This window comes from Macaca nemestrina, chromosome 1 (assembly GCF_043159975.1).
Source record: "Macaca nemestrina isolate mMacNem1 chromosome 1, mMacNem.hap1, whole genome shotgun sequence".
Taxonomy (NCBI): Eukaryota; Metazoa; Chordata; class Mammalia; order Primates; family Cercopithecidae; genus Macaca; species Macaca nemestrina.
Window position 1 is genome coordinate 204,577,912 of NC_092125.1, and position 20,062 is coordinate 204,597,973.

At 50.7% G+C, this 20,062-nt stretch overlaps 1 long non-coding RNA gene across 1 annotated transcript in view; it reads right to left on the reverse strand.

The window, feature by feature from the left end:
• Window positions 1-1,414: 1,414 nt before the first annotated feature.
• The window catches only part of LOC139356887 (uncharacterized), a 32,736-nt gene continuing 14,088 nt past the window's right edge, over window positions 1,415-20,062 (reverse strand). The window contains exon 3 of the long non-coding RNA XR_011609400.1: window positions 1,415-1,909. This is a non-coding gene — a long non-coding RNA (uncharacterized lncRNA). The remainder of the gene's footprint in view (window positions 1,910-20,062) is intronic.

Genomic DNA, 20,062 nt, shown 5'->3' on the forward strand with positions numbered 1-20,062 from the left:
TCTTGGCAGCTTTTTTCTGTGCATATCAATATACCTATTATCTCCTTTATTAACAAAAAAAAAGGAACCATGCTATATATATATATTGTTTTGAACCCTGTCTTTCCCACATCACAATATATAGATTTACACATCTCATTGTTTCTTCTCCTGCAATTCCAGTTGAAGACCTGCTGTGTGCTGGACCCTCCACTAGGCGAGGGCAGAACAGAGAGTGGGGCAGGGGTCAGCTCTGCCCTCAGGTGTTCATGGTCCCGTCTGTTGGGCCTTTGTTGTCTAAACTGTTAAGTGTTTATAAAGCACACCGGGAGGAAATCCATGCGTGACCACCTTAATTTGTGCCATTTTTTTTTTTTTTTTTTGAGATGGAGTCTCGCTGTGTCACCCAGGCTGGAATGCAGTGGCACAATCTTGACTCACTGCAACCTCCACCTCCTGGATTCACGCCATTCTCCGCCCTCAGCCTCCCAAGTAGCTGGGACTACAGGCACCCGCCACCACGCCCGGCTAATTTTTTGTATTTTTTTTTTTTTCAGTAGAGACGTGTTAGCCAGGATGGTCTCGATCTCCTGACCTCGTGATCTGGCCGCTTCGGCCTCCCAAAGTGTTGGGATTACAGGTGTTAGCCACCACGCCCGGCTCTAATTTGTGCCCTTCTTAATTTGTTCCCATGGAATAAACCTATCAAGGGGGACGAGTTTCTGGCCACAGAGTGCAGGTGTTTTTAAGGTTTTTAATGCATGAGGTCAAATCACCCTGCAAAGGCTGTGCGGATTTCTCCTCCCAACCACCAGGTTGGGTTTTAAAGGACAATTCCAGCTTCAGGCTCACAGGAGGAAGCCACAGAGAGCTGGACCCAGAGGAGCCAGCATGCTGAGTTGGTCATAATAGCCCTAGCACCTGCTTCCCCGGGTTCTTATGACATACTCTTTCCCTATTCCCTCTTGATTTGCACACAAAAATAATAATAATACTGGACATGTTAAGATTTTTATGTTTTTCACCTGCCATCTACTTTGCGGTAAGTCTGTAAAGACTAAGAGGATGCTGTTTATCAAAAGGTTCCAACGTGCAGCAGGTGTGCAGTCTATAGGGAGCGCTGCAGCCAGACAGCTGGCTTCAGATCCTGGCTCTGCTACTCCCTGGCTGTGTGGCCCTAGGGAAGCTATTTAAAACCCTGGGCCTGAGTTTCCTCAGCTGTAGAATAGGAGCGAGGCTAATACACCTATGTAAAGCGTCTGAGACAGGGCCTGGTATACAGTGCATGTGACATGTGCTCACTGTCGTTGATGACGACGCCGCACTCAGTAGACACCAGGTTCCCAACCTCCTACGTGTGGCCAGTGCCTAGGAGGCAAGCCTCAATTCCTGCCCACATTGAATAATGTGGGGCAAACACTTATGACAAAAGGAGAAGGGGTAAAGGACTTAAAGTTGTATGTGCAGGATGACCCCAGTTAAAAATCGTACTTACATGGGCATGTACACACTCACGCACACACATTGGCAGCAGGTGGCTGCCTCTGCATTGCTCAGGAGCTTCATCAACTGTGCCTGGATAAATATCTCCCTGCTGCTGCCTATTTGCATCGAGTTGCCTGGGCAGGAAACGCTTGATCATAAGTCAATGCACCTGCCTCTGTGACTCACGTGACAGGTGGCAGGTGAAGCTTCCATCTTTCCGTCTGTTCTCTCCATCCATTGCATCTGATATGGATGGCAGGTCGAGACCAGCCTCACAGGCTTCTCTGGTCCCTGGTTTCAGTTGTACTTCTTGGTGGCTGTTAATTTTTTGTGGTGCCCCGTGCCCCACACCAGTGAATTTTGAGGAGTCCTCACTGCTTTCGAGTCAGATCATCCAAATGAAGCCTCCAAATTTGATGAAAACCTACAGAGCCATTTTCACCTGCTGAGATAACAGACAAACAGGAACTTGATTTATAGTCATAGGCATAGAATAAAACTTCAAATATATTCACAGTGGCCATAATATAAACAATGGTCATCTCTAAGGAGTGGGATTTCGGGCAACTGATACTTTCCTCTTTATGCGTTACTTTCAGAATCATCTCAAAGCAAACAGCACGAGTTAAAAGGCTGCTCTGTGGTTCATGTTTTCCTCCACTGAGTCCCAGGCTCTTCCCCTGACCGACCACCCCAGCCCCACCCCAGCCAGGTAACTGCAGACAGGTGTGGTACACTTTCCTCACCGTGGGGATGTCAGGACTGGTCAGTATTGAGATTGTTACCCAGGTCAGGAATTTTCCAGAAAGGCAGACGTTACTTGCATCTTCACAGCCTCTCTGTCAGCCCCTTTGCACATAAACTTTGCACATAAACTCCACTTTTTCTGTCCAGAGAACTCTGGGTGCGGTCCAGGAGTGGCTGCAGCCACAGGCCATGACGACTGCGACCGGTGATGGTGGCCACCCTCCGGTGACCACCATGGGCCTGGCTCTCTACCGGACCCTTGGCAGATATCTCATTGCATCTACCCCAACCTTGTGCAGTGGGCACTGGCAGTCCCATTTGACAGAAGAAGTATCAGACAGGTGAAGTTACAGAACTAAGGCTACGCAGCTGGGACATGGTAGAGTCAGGATGCCAACCAGTGGACCCCAAGGCCTGATATAAGGCTCAGAACACCCCAATAACCTTCATCGTTCTGCCCCCACAAGCCTTCTTAAATAAAATCATTGAGGAAGGTAAAACATAGCTTCAAGACAAGAGCTCTGGCTTCCCCCAGGCTCACCTGTGCTGGAATCCTGGCGCAGCCCAGGGTTAGATCTCAGGGGCCCTGCTCCAAAGCCTGCCCCCACCTCCTCTCCAGGTGACCACTCAGACTCGGCCTTCGCAGGCGAAGAGCCCAGAATCGGCTGACCAAGGCTCCTCCCGGCTTATGTGAGGGAGAGGTACAGGGAGGGTACCTTCTGGCTGTGCCAATGAATCCAGGTGCCAAAGGAGGCAGGGCTGGGATGGGGACATCTCTGAGGACAGCTGGTCAGTCAGTAAGCCTAGACTGCCTTTCCAGTCGACGCATCTCTAAGCTGTTCCCTCTTTGCCCTTCCAAAGACAACCTTGGGGAAACTGAGGCAGTTTGGGATGAACCTTTGGGATGACCCTCGGTTATCTCTCTTGTAACAAACCCAGAGAGCAGAGCTGGAGTCCTGGCACTTCTACTGAACTCTGTCCCTCCCTCCTCCACGACCCAGCGAGCAGAAAATGTGGGAGGAGGCAGATCGTCTGACTTGCTGGTCCTCAGGGCCTCGGGCCAGGGTCAGGCTTGGGAGGGGTGAAGTAGGGGGGAGGGACAGAATTTATGCCTTTAGGTTATTGCAGCACACATGTGAAAAATGAGGCTAATTGCAGCTCATCAGACACCACTCAACCTTAATAAAATCTAAGGCTGCTGTTTCTGTTCAGCTGTGGTTTCTATCCCAGCAGCGCCTGGGTGGTTATTTCAGCTCCTCATCCTGCTCTCATTGAGTTGGGAAAAGGGAGAGAGAAAGATCCCTTTCCGATTCAATCTTAGCATCAGCAAAACTCCGGAATGAGAGTTACCTGTGGGTGTTGGACGTCCCTGGAGGTTTTGGAAACTAGAACAGATAAAATACATAATAAATTATATTTTATGGAGGGACAGGGATTTGTGTTCCCTTGCATTCTCATATCTGCTGCCTTATTAAATCTCATCCTAACCAATGTAGGGTAGGGATTATGATATGCATCTTATGGACGAGGAAACTGAGGCTCAGAGGGCACATGACATGGTCAGTGGCATCAGCTACAGCAGCACTGGCCTCCAGCCTCCAGTCAGAGTGACTCCGGTGCCTGCCCTGTTACCCAAGGACATCTGACAATAACACCTGCACAAAATGTGGCTTTGTAATGACAAGCTTTGCAACAGCCCTACAATGTAGAGCTCTTAGCCCCACTCTTCAGATGAGGATGTGTCACAGAGAAGTAAAGTGACTGCATGAAGACACGTAGCTAGTGAGTAGGCCGGGCGCGGTGGCTCACGCCTGTAATCCTAGCACTTTGGGAGGCCGAGGCAGGCAGATCATGAGGTCACGAGATCGAGACCATCCTGGCTAACACGGTGAAACCCCGTCTCTACTAAAAAATACAAAAAATTAGCTGGGCTTGGTGGTGGGCGCCTGTAGTCCCAGCTACTCTGGAGGATGAGGCAGGAGAATGGCATGAACCCGGGAGGCGGAGCTTGCAATGAGCCGAGATCGTGCCACTGCACTCCAGCCTGGGCAACAGAGGGAGACTCCATCTCAAAAAAAAAAAAAAAAAAAGACACATAGCTAGTGAGTAACAAAGCTGGGACTCAAACTCTCCATTCATCCGTCATCACCTCCTGCAAGGTGGGCGGAGTGGGGACCAAGATCCACACAGAACGGATGGGAAACCTGAGACAAGGCAATGCAAGTAACCCATCTAAGTCAGTACTGCAGCTTGTTTGCAGCAGGGCTTATTCCAGAGCCCAGAGCTTCAGCTTTTTAGCCAGAAATGCATGAGACGAAAACATAATCTATTTCATTGCACTCTTGGTCCTTGGTTCTCCGTCTTTAGTTTGCTGAAAAATCACCCGCCATGGGGTGAGGGGGATCAAAACGCAGGCTCCCAGGCTCCTCCCAGAGATTCTGACTTAGTATGCAGGGGGGCCAGGGAATTTGTATTTTAAACAAAACATACCCTCGTCAACCTAGGTAATTCTGGCAGACTATTCTTGAAGAAACTGGCTTAGGGTGGTCCAGGCCCCATACGAAGTATCCTATGGGTATTTTATAGCCCAGTATTTGAGATCAAAGATTCTGGATCTATCTGGACTGGGTTTTAAGACCAACTCCTCCACTCACACCTTTGGATCCAGGGGGAGTTACCTAACAGCTCTGTGCCCGGTGTGCCTATCTAAAATTGAGAATAATAATAGTGCCTCCTTCATAATGTCCCTTGAGGAATATTGAGTTGATTAAACAGAGCGCCTAGAACAAAGCCTGCTTAAAGTGTGGCTCTACAAGGACAATCTTTGCAATAGCCCTATAATGTGAAGCTCCTAGCCCCTACTCTACAGATGGAAAAACGTGGCACAGAGAGGTAAAGTAACTTGTATAAGGACACACAGCTAGTGAGTGACAGAGTTGGAATTCGAACTCTCCACCAGCCATCTGAAACTCGGTACTCCTAATCAGTAGGCTGCCCTGTCCCAGCAGCACAAGCACCCTGGCCCTGCCCTTTGCACCTACACCTGCAGGGTAATGCCACACAGCAGAGAGTCAGGAGAGACCACCTCAGGCACTGGGCATAGATTTGCTACAAAATCCTGGAAATCTGCAGTTTGATTCTCCAACTGGTGCTGGCCAGAGGCTCCAAACAGCATCCTTTTTGGCCACAGATGCTTTGAGAGTTGTTGGAACTGTTATCTCATAAGGCCAAAGGGGTAAAACAGTTTGCACTGCAGCCTAGAATTGCTACGGAGACTTCTCTTCCTATGGTTTCCACTTAGAATTGGCGATTGACCCTGTTGTTGGATCAAAGTTGCACATTCGAATGTGGTATATGTAGCCTCCAAGATTCAAAAGGCCTAGGAAGCATTGTGCCTCTTTTTCATGATAGGTAATGTAAGGTGCAGGGGTTTGTCTTTCTTCCAGAAGGAGATATCTCAACATACTTCAGACCATTAAACCCTCCAGAAGGAAGAGAGAGGGGAGAGGTGATACATACTTTCAAACAACCAGATCTCATGATAACTCACTCATTCACTGTCACAAGAACAGCACCTAAGGGATGGTGCTAGCCCACTCATGAAAACTTTGACCCCATGATCCAATCACCTCCCACCAGGCCCCCACCTCCAACACGGGAGATTACAATTTGACATGAGATTTGGTGAGGACACAGATCCAAACTGTATCAGACAGTCTCTCCAAGCCAGGGGCTGGCAAACTAATCTAACCCACAGCTTATTCTTGCATGGCTCATGAGCTAAGAATGATTTTTTATCATTTTAAAGTTTAGTTAAAAATTATAAATACCATCTTTGCTAGTCTATATCCCAGCACCAGTCTTAGTACCAGTTCTGTGTCAGTTGGGATCTAGTCAGAAGGCAGGATCACACAGTACTTTTATCAGGAAAAGCTTCATATAAAGAATTATTGCCTAGAGCTGGGAGCAGTGGCTCAAGCTTGTAATCCCAGCTACTCGGGAGGCTGAGGTGGGAGAATTGCCAAGCCCAGGAGTTCAAAGCTGCAGTGAGCCATGATCGCACCACTGCAGTCCAGCCTGGGCAACAGAATGACACGCCCCTCTAAAAAAAAAAAACAAAAGAGAGAGAGAGAAGAATGATTGCCTAATGATGCGATTAATTACTAAGGAGTATAGAGAATGCTAGGCAGACATAGCCAATATGTGGAGTTGAGGCAGAGTACTCAAGGGATAAACAAATTTGAAAGAACTCCCACTCCCGTGCTATGATTCAGACCTCACTGGAGAGGGTGTGGCTGTAGCCACTGAATGGTAAGGAAGTTTCTGAGATTCCACAAGCTGAGGTTGGCAAGCGGGAAACCCACTGTGGTGCCAAACAGGCTTGCCAACAATCTGCTCTCTGGGGTGCTACCGTACCTTGTGGGGAAATCCACCTCCTCTGCAAGATGGAAATAACAATAGAACCCACAGGGTGGTTATCAGGGCTATATGAGTCTATGTATGTGAAAGACTAAGAACACGTGATGTTTTTCTAAGTGTATTAAAGTGTAGTTAAGCTCTCGATGAATGTTAGCTATGCTATCACTATTATTATTATTACTAGAATCATCATCATCATCATCATCATCATCATCATCACTTCATCACCATTATTACTGCCATCTCCAGGGAAAGAAAAGGGAACTTTCGAGAAGTGGTCTGCCTAACGCCACTCCCAGGACCCAGCACGCTGGAACCGAAGCCCCAGGCTATCTGGCGTCAAAGACCATGCTGTTTCCACTTATACCAAGCCAGAAGCCCCTACTTCGGTCTCTGTATTCAATAAACAGGGAAGCTGAGGTTCCGAGAGTAGAAGGGACGCGCCTGGAGTCACACAGTGGGAGAACTGGGTCCAGGCCACCCCCGCAGCCTTCTCCGGGAGGAAGCCTGAAGGCAACAGTAATCCTGGTCACCTGTGAAACCCCTTGACTAATGTCACCAGCAGCTCCTGTCCTTTACTTTCTGTCTTCCTCTCCCCCACCTCATCTCATGTTGATTTAACCTGCAGTTTTATGGTCAATCATCTCATAGTAAATCCGTTTTAATCTCCCATTGGGTCACCCAAGATGTCTTTTTATTAGGAAATAAATAATGCAGCACTTTATGCCACACTGAGGGTTAGCCCTGGGAGCCTGGCAGTGGGAGGACAGGCTGCACAAGCCTGGAGGAGTCTCGAGGCCCCCGAGACAGAGAGAAGTACAAGAATAATTACAAGACGACAGGTGTGTGGGCATGGATTGTGCAAGACACGAAAGCTGTAATAAAATCGGCTTTGTCTCCAAAGCTCTAGGTGAGATTTTAAATGAAAGGGATCAGCTCAGGGATGCTAGCTGTGCTTGGAGATAAGAGCTCTTGACCTAAGACTCTGCCTGTTGCTTACATGCCAAGCCACCTGAGCCAGTCTGGCCCTCTCTCGGCCTCAGCATCCTCGTCTGACTGACAGGAGTGATTCACCCACCCTGATAATGAGGTCCAGGTCACAAGCTCCACCCAGAGAACCCTGGGTTGATGGCTCCTAAGTAGCCCCAGAGGTCAGCCTTGCCCCTCTTAGAGACCCCTAGGTTAAGGAGCCCTGGAGGTCAGCCCTGCCTCTCTCAGTTTCATCTCTCCTGACTCTCTAAGGAGAAAGGGCACTGGACAGGGAGTCAGGAAACCTGGGGCCTCAGCCCAGACTGGACAATGATTTGCTGCATAACCTTGGGCAAGGGTCTTCCACTCTCAGGGCCTCATCTGTAAAATGGGGGACATGCTGGACACTAATGTTCTTTTCAATGTTCCAGTTTCTGGGGCCTGCCCAGGTCGACTCACTCAATGGGAGGAAGATGTGGGGGCTAAAGGGAGCCTCTCTGGCCGGCTGCCTCTGCTGCTGCCCGTCTATGCCTCTCCACCTCATTTCCTTATCCCTGGGGGCCCCATCTGGCCCTGTCTTCATTCCTGCTCCCCAGTTGCCAATGGAAGCATTTCAGGGCATCTCAGTTGGATGCAGAGAACTGAGTCTCTGCCTCCAGATGGCGATGTCCTCTCCTGCTCCAAGCCCTAAACTTAGACGCATTAAACATGAAAATCAGAAGCTCTAGCTACTTCCCCGAGCTGTCATCCTGCAAACTGTGCCTGGAAACGTGGTGCCAAATAAGAACAATAACAACAATGCTGCGACTCACTGAACACTGACTATCGAGGCACCGGGCACTGCCTTCAGGAATTCACACGCATTCATCCATTTACTGCTCACAACACGCCTACCAGAAAGCAATGATTATCCCCATTCTACAGAGGCAGAAATTGAGGCACAAAGAAGGTCAGAGGGCTAATAATAGCCAAGCTTGGACAGGACTAGACACTCTGGCTCTTGAATCCTGATCATGACCCATGAGACCGGCCTTACTAGCTCCAATTTCCTGGACTTTGTCCCACAAGACCCCAGAGGCAAGCTCAAAGCGATGTTGGCTCCATAGGAGGGCGAGGACTGGCCCCCATCAGCCCCTTCGCTGAGGTCCCCAGAGCCTCCCAGGGATACTTTCCCTACAGAGAGTGAAGCACACTCAGCCCAGCCTCCAGGAGTCCCCAGTACTGCCCAGAAAGGAGAGGCGGGGGTTGGGCTCACCCCCAGGTGTGCAGGCAGAATTACATCAGATGGGGCTGGACCCAGAGCAGCCTGAAGGCCCCATGACCCTGAGAAGAAAGTCACGGAGACTGAATGCTCTCAGTGAAGGGAGCACCAGGGCTTTCTGGGTAAGAAGAAGTTCTGGAGTCTGGTCACCCTCCTGGAGGCTGGAGACAGCTCTGGCTGAGCCCAGGGAAGTCACATATCAACACCTCATCTTGCCCCTCAGAGAGTCACTCAGCCCAGTACTGGCCAGCACCACATTCAGGAGGTGACCAACTGGCAAGGACCAGCTTCTTTCTTGTGTCTGTCTGGTCCCCTAAGGACCTTCCCAACTTACTTCACAGATTATTATTGTCTTAAAGACAAAAAAAAAAAAAAAAAACCAGAGCTGATTTCAGAGCTGTCATGGGACAGTGGGGAAGAGGAAGGGCTGGAGGTCAGCACAAGAGGGCTGGGTGACTTAGTAATGGAATGAACTTGTGGCCTCCAGCAATTCGCTTCCCACCTCAGCCTCGGTTTTCTTGGTTGTAAATGGGAGCAATGACCTGACCTTACTGGCCTCAGAGAATTCAACGTGATCATGTTGATAGAGCTTTGACACTTAAAACTGTGCAATCACCTCTTTGCTTTTGATGGAATGTCTTTTCGTGACCTGGGAGGGAGGGAGGTACCAGCCAGTGAGAAGGAACAAGAAAACACTTAAAGTAAAACATGCAGCATGCCTTAGCTTTGAAAATCAAACCTTCCCTCGCAGGTTCAGGTCCAGGCCAGGACGCTCCCGCTGAGTTCTGGCTCTGCCCCTGCTCCCCACACTCAGGGGCTCCTGCTCAGCTTCTGTGTCTGGGCCAGAGCAAAAGAGACGCCTGGAGCCCGGCCAGCCCCTGGGTTGCTGCCCAGAGAAGGGCCAGGCGTCCAGGGAGTGGGAAGGGGCTAGGAGAGGGGCCAGAAGCCAGTGGGGAAGATTGTGTGTGTGTGTTTGTGTGTGTGTGTGTGTGTGTGTGTGAGAGAGAGAGAGAGAGAGAGAGAGAGATTGAGAGAGAGAGAGAGAAGCACAGAGAGAGAGAGAGAGAGAAAGAGAGAGAGAGAACAGGTGGGTGCAGAAAGAGAGCGACAGAGAAACACACACAAGAGATTGGCCTGGCCTGGCCACCCTTCCTCCTGTCCTTGTCCTCTCCCACTTCCATGTGGCCTTGGGTGACCTCAGAACCTTGGTTTCCTTGGCTGGGGAACAGCATGATGTCCGTCTCACAGGGAAAGTGGGAGGCTAGAGATGAGGGATGTCAAGGGTCTGCTCGGTGCCCAGACTGAGAGGGCAGTTTAGCCTTCCTGCCTCTGTCCACCTGGAAACTTCCCTGACCCTCGTCCATCAGCAGAGCTGAGGTCTGTGGTGGGCTCCAAGCCAGCCTGTCTGGACCCCCTCCTGGACCTACTGCCTTTTCGCTAGGGCCCTGGGCTGTGGCTTGGCCCCTGTGACCTGGTGGCTCCTCTGTACCTGGGGTGACCACAGCCCTGTCCCATGCTCGGTGAGTCCCCGCACAGGGGTGCTCAATACAGGGTTCCCACGGGTCCCCATGCTCAGGGATAGGGGGTGGCACCAGCCATGAGGCTGTGCCCAGAGGGTCCCAAGGGAGCACCCAGAGGAACCAGGTCCACTGGGCACCTCTGTCGCCTCGTCCAGGAAACCAGGACTGTTGTCAGGTATTTACTGCTTGGTAAACATTTTGATGTTTCATTCATGAAACCTGCCTTTCCTGAGGCCTCCTGCAGTACAGGTTGGAGTGAAGAATTTAATGAGAGCTGGGCCTTCGGTCCCTGAACAGCTCCAAGCACGTGGCTCCCAGGAGGCCGTGTCTGCACTTGAAGCAGGAGTCTCCATCCCCGTCCCGCAGGTCACAGAGCGAGAGGGACGTACTGCACAGAGAGGTGAAGTGGAGTCACCTCAATATATACAAACACACACAGTCGATGGGTGGAAATAACAGTTCAGGCTTTTTTTTTTTTTTTTTTTTTTTTTTTTTGAGGCGGAATCTGGCTCTGTCACCCAGGCTGGAGTGCAGTGGCACAATCTCAGCTCACTGCAACCTCTGTCTCCCAGGTTCAAGCGATTCTCCTGTCTCAGCCTCCCGAGTAGCTGGGACTACAGACACACACCACCACGCTCAGCCAATTTTTAGTAGAAATGGGGTTTCACCATATTGGCCAGGCTGGTCTCGAACTCCTGACCTCAGATGATCCACCTGCCCCGTCCTCCCAAAGTGCTGGGATTACAGGTGTGAGTTACAGCGCTCAGCCTCAGTTCAGGCTTTTCAAAGCACATAGTAGGTGCACAACAAAGATTGAGGAAGGAAGAGAGGAAGGGAGAAGGAGGGGAGGAGGGAAGGGAGGAATGGGGAGGGAAGGGAAGAAGGGAAGGAGGAAGGGAGGAAGGGAGGAAGGGAGAGGGGAAGGGGGAGGGAGAAGAAGAAAGGGACATTCCATTCACAGATATGTCTTGGTTTCCAGAATGACCTTGTGGATTGAGGGGGTGGCTGCTGTTATCTCTACTTTCTAGATGTGGAAGCAAAGCAAAGGCTCAGAGAGATTAAGTGACCTGCCCAAGGACACACAGCATCAATAGGTACTTCTGAGTGCTGGGGAGCATGGGGTCTGCCTCACCTTTGACAGACAGGGGAGCTCACACTCAGGAAAGGGAAGTGATGAGCCCAAAGGCACAAGCCAGTGTGATGCCAGAGTTGCCAGGGCTTGCACCCAGGACTTCTATGTCCCAGGACAGGCTCAGCTCCTGCACCCAAGCTGCCTCCTTCCTCTAGGCCACTCCGTACCCCCTTCCTCCTTCTCCTCCCACCCCAAAGCCTGCAACAGCCTCTGTCCCAGCCCTACGCTGTCCGCAGTCTTGGGAGACCAGATGTCTGGTGCTTGCCAGGCAAATGGAGATATGAAGTCCCTCCAGCCCTTTATAGTCCCCAGTAAGATGTTCTCCTTCTGTGTCCTGTCCCCATCAAAGGCCGGGGGAACAAGGACACTCAACAAATGTTCCACGTCATCCCAGAAGTGGGCCACACAACCCCCTGATGCCAGGACTCCAGATTGCCAAGTGCAGTACTGAAATACCTCTTAGACCTCACTGCCAGGCCTCTGCTTACATACCTCCTGTGATGGGGAGCTGACTCCCCGCAAGTCACCCACCATATTGAGAGAGCCCTGTCAGAAAGCCTTTCCTTAGCCTTCAGCTGAAGTCTGCCCCTGTGACATTTATTCTGTCCTAAATACAATTCCGGGGCTACACAGGATCACTTTGTCCTTTCTCCCTTTGCCCTAAGGCAACTCTTTAAATATTTGAACGAATGATGCTTGTCACTTACTCATTCATGAAATGTTTACTTGAAGGCAACATCGTAGTTTTTTTCATTCTTCCATCCATTCACGCATCCATCCATCCATTCATTCATTCATTCATTCATTCATCTGACTGAGTGCCAGGCCCTGGGCTGCCTTCTGTGGGTACAGCTGTGAACAAGCCACAGTCTCCACCTGCAAAATGCCCCCAGCAGGGTGGGGGAGACCATGAATAAACCCGCGATCGCGCAAAATGTTTAAGTGCTATGATGGGGGGTGCAAATAGCGGGGGGAGACCAGAGAAGGCCCAGGGGGTAGGGAGACGTGAAGGGCAGAAGCAGCAAGGAATGTCTTAGGGTCTGAAGTTGGACAAAGACTCCTCCACATCCTGGGAACTGAAAATGGGAGGGAGCAGCCTGAAGCTGGGCAGGGATGGGGTGGAGGGACATGTGAAATCAGACTATGCAGGGCCCTGGAGACCATCCTTCCCACGTGACCCTGCAGCTCTGTACCCCACGTGGATTTCCTCTGCATCCTGGACAGCCCAGGAGGCCAGCGCTCTACATGACCTTGGTGTTCACAGGCAGATGTGAGACCCAAGGGACCTCGGAGCCAGGAGCAAAGTAGAGAAAAGGCTGCAAGGGACTCAGGAGTCCAGGCCAGGCCTGGGGAGCCAGGCCAAGGCAGGAGTACAAAGGGACCTATTTTGAGCCCTGTAGGAGTTCCAGGCCCTGTGCTGGGTTCCCCCATGTGTAGCATCCAATCTGGTCCTCACTACAGTCCTACAGGACACGGCTCATTAATCCACCTGACAGGTGAGCTGAGGGAGGCGCCCTCACGTTTCATCTCCTGTCATTCCCACAGCAATCCTGTAGGGAGTGGATCATTCGCTCTACTGGGGACTTGGAGGCTTTTCCTCGCTCATACAGGACTCCAGCCCGAGCTTAGCCTGTGTTCAGGACTCCACTGGAATGGTGGCCAGGGAGACTGGACTGTAGTGACTGGATAGTCCAGTCCAAGGATAGGCCTTGGCCTTGGGCTCGGGCTCTGGGGCTGCCCAGCTCTGCCCAGGGCTCGCTTCCTGAAGACAAGGATCACTGGGGCTAAGGGCTCAGGTCTGGGTCAAACAGACCCAGGTTTAAGTCCTGCCACAGTACGCACTGGCTGCTCCCCCACCAGGCCATGGACTCCAGGGATCAGAGGGACAGTAGCTGGGGGCCTAGAGGGCTGGGTAGGAGGGTGGACTCTGCTGTCAGATGCACAGTTCAAGTCTTGGTTCCCACACTGAGCGGCCATGCCCTAGGAATGCCACGTAAGCTCTTGAGCCTCAGTGTCCACATCTGTAAAATGGGGTGATAACAGCACCTGTCATCAGCTGCTTGTGAGAGGTCAGTAACCACGGGATGGGTGTAGCAGAGTATTCAGCACTGTAAGTGCCCCACCAATGGCAGACCAGATACTTATCTCCACCTCTTGGTTCCCGGGCAGCCCCCTGAGAATGTCGTCAGTGGAAGAAGCCCTTGGGTGACAAATGAATCCCTCCCTGCTGTATGATCCTCCCTGAGCCTTTGATTCCTGATCTATAAGACAGGGCTGGTGACACCCATGTCACAGGGCTGTGCTGAGGATAAACCTGAGACCCTGAAGGCCCCACCCCAGTGACTAGCAGCAGACAGGGCCCAGGGGATACGGTGCCCCACTTTCCCACTGAGCTTGCCCCGTCACTACTGTGAGGGGTTTCCTTTCTCTGAGTGTCCATGGGGAGCCTGGGAGGGGCTTCTTCTCTATACAAGGTTGGAAGGCATTTGGTGCATTAGACAGTTGGTAATCCCATGAGCAGGCATTTGTCACGTGCGGGTGATGAGCAAAGCCGTTTACAACGCTATTATCCCACTGAATCTCCCCACATCCCCAACAAGGCAGGGACATGATGCCCCCACTTTGCAGGTGAGCAGGTCAGAGGTGCAGAGTGACTAGCCCTAGGCCCCATGGGTGGCAAACAGTGAGACCCAATTGGAACCCAGCCACCAGCCCCATCGACAGCCCACTCTCTCAGCCACCCACCCTCCCTGCATAAATAACAGTGATGAATGACCAGAGGTGACCGTCACAGAAGGAAGGCTGAGAGGACAGAGTCCTCTGCTTGGTGGGTCTCAGCTCCACTGGGATCTTGTGGGAGTCCTCAGAGAAGCCAGATAATCCCCACTTTCAAGGGGTAATTTTCTAAGAGAAGAAACACTCACAGTCTCTGGTATCAGATCCAGAGTCTCTCAGTCCCCTAAAGGGGTTCCTGTAATGGGTAGTGGTCTGGGAGACAGCCCAGAGACCCAGAGCCCAGCAGGGGCATTGCAGAGACCTAGATACCCATTTCGCAATGCCTGCTGGGAATGATGCCAGACAGTAAGCCTGGCAATACTGTGCTCAGATCCAGCCCTGCCGCTGACATGCTGTAGGCTTGGGCAGGTTCTTTACCTCTCTGAGCCTCAGTTTTCTCATCTGTGAAATGGAAACACAGTATCTACAGTATGGAGGGCTATGAGGAATACATGTAATATTTTATATGGGGTGCCTGGCACTCAGTAGGAGCTCTAGTGCTCTTCCCTCTCAGCCCTGACTAGCCTGGTGATCTGGATGACCCCTGAGAGATGACCCTCTGAGCGAACTGGCCTCAAGGCTTCTGCCCTCCTCCCTGGCACAGCAGCTCGGGGTCCAGCAGGCCACATTCTCTCTGTGAACTCCTTACAGATCAACAGTGGCTTGCTCTGAGGGCCAGGCCAGGCGGCAGTGGGTGGGGGTGGGTGCAATAGTCATTCAGAGGAGACGGGGGTGGGTAAGGGTCACCAGGGAGAAAGAGACTGTCCCCCTCACTGATTGAAGATGGTGGTGAAGAGATGGATGGTGATTATGATGGTGAGGAAGATTACAGATGGGAAACTGAGACTCAGAGAGGCGGAGTGATATGGTTTGGCTCCGTCCCCACCCTAATCTCATCTTGAATTGTGGTTCCCATAATCCCCATGTGTCATGGGAGGGACCCGCTTGGAGGTAATTGAATCATGGGGGCTGTTACCCTGATGCTGTTCTCATGATAGTGAGTTCTCACAAGATCCGATGGTTTTATAAGGAGCTTTTCCCCTTTGTTCAGCACTTCTCCTTCCTGCCGCCATGTGAAGAAGGACGTGTTTGCTTCCCCTTCTGCCATGATTGTAAGTTTCCTGAGGCCTCCTCAGCCATGAGGAACTGTGAGTCAATTAAACCTCTTTCCTTTATAAATTACCCAATCTCAGGCAGTTCTTTATAGCACCATGAGAATGAACTAATACATGGAGCAACTGGCCCAAAGGCTCAGTGATGGAACTGGGATTTAAACATAGCTCTGTCCAAAGCCTGTGCTTTTAATATCTTTAGAAGGCACAAGATGGAGTCAGGAGCCCTCCTCTGTCTGCTTCTCACTCACTGTGCGACCTTGGGCAAGCTGCTTACCCTCTCTGATCCCTGCCAGCCCTCTGAGTTCATTCCACTCCTTCCAATTGCCACACCCTCTCCCTTTGTAGATGCCTTCTGGAGCCTCCTCCCTCCTGTACACCCACCTATAGCCCACATGCCCCTTGAACCCACCCATCCAAACCAACTCCCTAGACACTTCCCCTTACCCCTAGCCCAGGAAACCACCCACCCAAAGTCACCACTTATGGGTCCTCAAGTCTCGTGAGGTGTCCAGCCTCCCTTCTGGTAATCAGAGCAGACATTGTGATATCATCTCCAGGTCTTCCTTTTTCTGTCTTGTTCTCCCCACTTTCAGTCCTATATGAACAATTACTGAGCCAATTCTTCCCTCTAACAGAACGGAGATATGTTAGAGCATAGGCTCTAGAGAAGAGCAGACTTAGTCTTGGGAATCTCAACTCTACCACTTGCTGTGTGATCCTGGACAAGTTTCTTTACCTCTCTGAGCCTTAACAATATGCCTGCAAATTGTAGATGACAATAATATTTACCTTACAGAGTGGCGGTAAGACTTAAATATGATCATGTATAAAGTGCCTGAGCGATCGAAATTCTCAGTCAAGGATAGCTGTTAGTATTCTTATTCTCAGCCACTCCTCCACATTTCAGTAGCCCCCACTCTAGTTCAGGCTTCCATCTCATCTCTGTCCTTGCTTAACGAAAGGACCTCCTCCTCCTCCTCAGATCCCCTGCTGAGATGTTTCCCTCCCCATTCTTATCCTCCTTGCACACTTCTAGCCACTGACCCCAACCTTTCTTAGCTCCAAGACTTTCTTCCCCAGCCTCTGCCAGGGGCTCTCACTAAAATGACTTAGGCTGGAATTCAAGGTTCTTCCCCTTTGCTCCATCAACCACAACCTGCCCTTGCAGCCACGGCTCCCACAACTTCCCTTCCGAAGGGTGACCAGTGCTCCAGGCAATCCAAGCTCCCCCATGGCCCCAGGATTCCTGGCGGAGGTTTACCTCTGTCGACCCTTTGCTCAGACTGTTTCCTAGGCTGAGACTATCCTTGCACTTATCTCCACATCTCCATGTCCCAGCTAAACTTCCAGACCTAGCTTGAGTGCCTCCTCCTGCAGGAAGTCTGCTCTGATTTCCCACCTTACTCTTGGCCCTGCTCCATTCTCACTGGGTAAGAGTTCTCCCCCTGTTTCCTCGTCCTGACTTCCAGAACAGTTCCCTGAACTTTCCTTGTCTATAGCACTTACCACAGTCTATTCAAATGTTCAGTGTACATACATAGTATATCCTCTGCTTTGAGAGTATGTTGAATTAAAGATGGAATTCTTTGCTATTCCTTCAGTCAAGAAGTGGGCACTAGGTCCCTTCCCACTGAATGTGAGCTGTCCTGTGACTGCTTTGACCAACTGAGTATGGTAGAGGTGACATTATTCCAGGTCTGAGTCTAGACTTCAAGGAGTCTGGCAGCTTCTGCCTTAGTCTTCTTAACTTAAAATTTACACTGGACTTTAAAATCACACAATTTAAGGTGGGCATGATGGCTCATGCTTGTAATCCCAGTGCTTTGGGAGGCCAGTGAGGGAGGATTGCTTGAGGCCAGGAGTTGGTGACTAGCCTGGGCAACATGGCAAGACCCCATCTCCACAAAAAAATTTAAAATTAGCCAGGCATGGTGGTATGTGCCTGTACTCCCAGCTACTCAGGAGGCTGAGGTAGGAGGATTCCTTGAGCTCAGGCATTCAAGGTTGCAGTGAGCCATGATCGTGCCACTGCACTCCAGGCTGGGCAGCAGAGCAAGACCCTGTCTCTAAATTTAAAAAAAAAATCACACAATTTATAAATTGGAAAGGAGACTTTATTTCTTATAAATGATTACAGCCTGCAAAGTGGCCATTTCGCAAGCTAGGAAGCATTGCCTCCTACCAAAGACATTACAAGGCCTTTCAAAGGAGGGCAGGATAAGACAGAAATTTAAGCTGAATAGGTTGGCCAAACATACATATTCAACAGTTTATGGGAGGAGCTATGAATATTCATGAAGGTGGTCACAAAGGCATTTAAATATGCAGTCTCTGTAAACTGGCCATGGTAGGTAGTCTTCTTATCAGGAGAAAGTTACTGAAATCAGTTTCTTGCCCAATCAAAGCCGTAGTTATGCCTTGTGGAACTGGGAGTCAGTTAGTCGGCGTCTGGTGGTTGGTGAGCTGTAACTGCTCTAACATTGCTTATCTCAAGGTCAGTGCTTGTTTGGCTGATAGGAAGAAAAGAAAACCTGTGGCAATTAGAACACAGATTATTCTTGAAGTGTAGGGTTGTGTGATTTAACCCTTTCCTGGCATGGCCTTAGGTCCTGTTTATAATTTGGTATCTTTTTGCCACAGATAATCAATTCTGTCAGCCTTATGATCTCTACTGGTCAGCTGTTATGTCTAAGCTGTAAAAGGAAGCCAGTATAACTAGGCACGTCGGACTTCCTACCCTGTCAAGGCCGGGACTCCGTTTTTAAGGTTTTTCTAGGGTACCCTGGGCCAAGAGGGGGTCCCTTTAGTTGATTGTGGGCTTGGGATTTTAATTTTAGTTTACAGTCTCTTGCAGCCCTGCGCCTCCATGTAAGAGCTCCATCTATCATGATGCTATCATCTGGTGAGGAAGCTAAAGGCACGCAGAAGATTCTGGAGGAGATGCCATCTGAAGAAAGAGCCAAGAAGCACCAAAATGCCAAATGGTGAAGACGTCATCTTGGAAGGGACCCTCCAGCCCCAACATTGCTCCTGGCTGACACCAAGTGGCCCAGCTGAGCCCCTCCCAAATTCCTGGCCCACAACATGATGGGCAAAATAAAATGGTTGTTTTAAGACACTGAATCTTACGGTAGTTTGTTATGCAGCAATAAATAACTAGAACAGAATTATCTTCCCCACCCTATTTACTCGAGCAGGGGTCAGCGCCTTCCCAGACTTTGGCTTCTTGGCTCCAAATCACCTCCTTCAGGAAGCCCACCTTGACCTCCAGGTGAGGTCAGACCCTGGATCCTATGTGCTCATCACACCCTATACTTTTCATCACCACGTGTGGTCATCTGCATGTCTTGCGGTGCTTGAATTGTCTCTATCTCCCCCACTAGATTGAACCCTCTGCTGCGTTGCCACCCTTGGCACAAATGAGGGCTCAGTGAGTAATTGTTAAGTGAGTGAGTATGTCTGTCCCAGCCACAGGCACTGGGCAGGGGCAGGAAGGCAACCCCAGCTAGGCATCTACAGCACAAGCTCTGATTCCCTCCGAACTACAGGTTGGAGTCCAGGGCCTTGGTCACTCTGCCAACCCTGGCAGACCTTGTCTCCAGCTTTCTACCTCTGAGGAGCCCCTGGGGTGGCCCTCCCTGGAGAGAGGGACTGGGAATACCTGGGGTGTGGAAAAGGGGGTCTGGGCTAAAGAGGGAGGCATCAACATCAACCTCCTGCTGCCCCCATGATCCCAACCCACTGTCCGATGTCCCCGTAGCCTGTTCTCTGCACCTGCCTCCAGGACGCCTACTTGGCTCCTTCCTTGACCTCCAGCAATTCCTCCAGCCAGCATCCCCCTGTGGGCCTTTGTCCACTTGGGGCCAGCTTTCGAATCCTGGCTCATCCATCTCTTCATTGCACTCCCTGCATCATGCACTGGCCTTCCAGTTCTATAGCAATGAACTCGTTTAATCTTTACAACAGCTCCATTTTACTAATGAAGAAACTGAGGTCAGACAGGTTCAGGGACTTGCCCGAGGTCACACAGGAAGTGGAAGAAGCAGGCTCCCGCTCTGTTTCTCTGGCTCAGAGTCCAGTGTTTTTCCCGCTGCCCCGGATGAGGTGACTCAGGGCCTCCCCTTGAATTTGGAACATGTTCCTTCCTTCCCCATGCCCAGCTGAGAGCTGCCTGCCTGCCCGAAAGCTGGTTCCCCCTTCCTTGGAACTCAAGGTCCTCCCGTCTGAGTCTCCCAGGTTTCCATGTTGGTACCAGCAGCAAATATGGAGTGGGAGGAGCAAGCGAGTAAGAGAGAGAGATTCCATCGATTCATTGAGTAACAGAGAAGAGACATCAAGAAAGCCTTTATGCACTCACAGACACCACGTGCACCCTCCACACACACTCACACGGAAGGAAAGAGAGACACACACACAGTGCTCAGTGGGGGCATGGAGATGAGATCACACATAGGAAGAGGAAGGAGAGGGGGAAAGGAAGAGAAAAAACAGATTCACACGAGGAAGTAAAACCACAGAACGAGAAATGCCCAGCAGGAGATAAAGATAGAAAAATCAACTACACGAATATACGAAGGCAGTTACAGACAAATCCACGAAGAGAGAGCCGTTGTGAGAGGATATAAATGAGACAGAGGCACAATCTCAGAGAGAGGGGGGA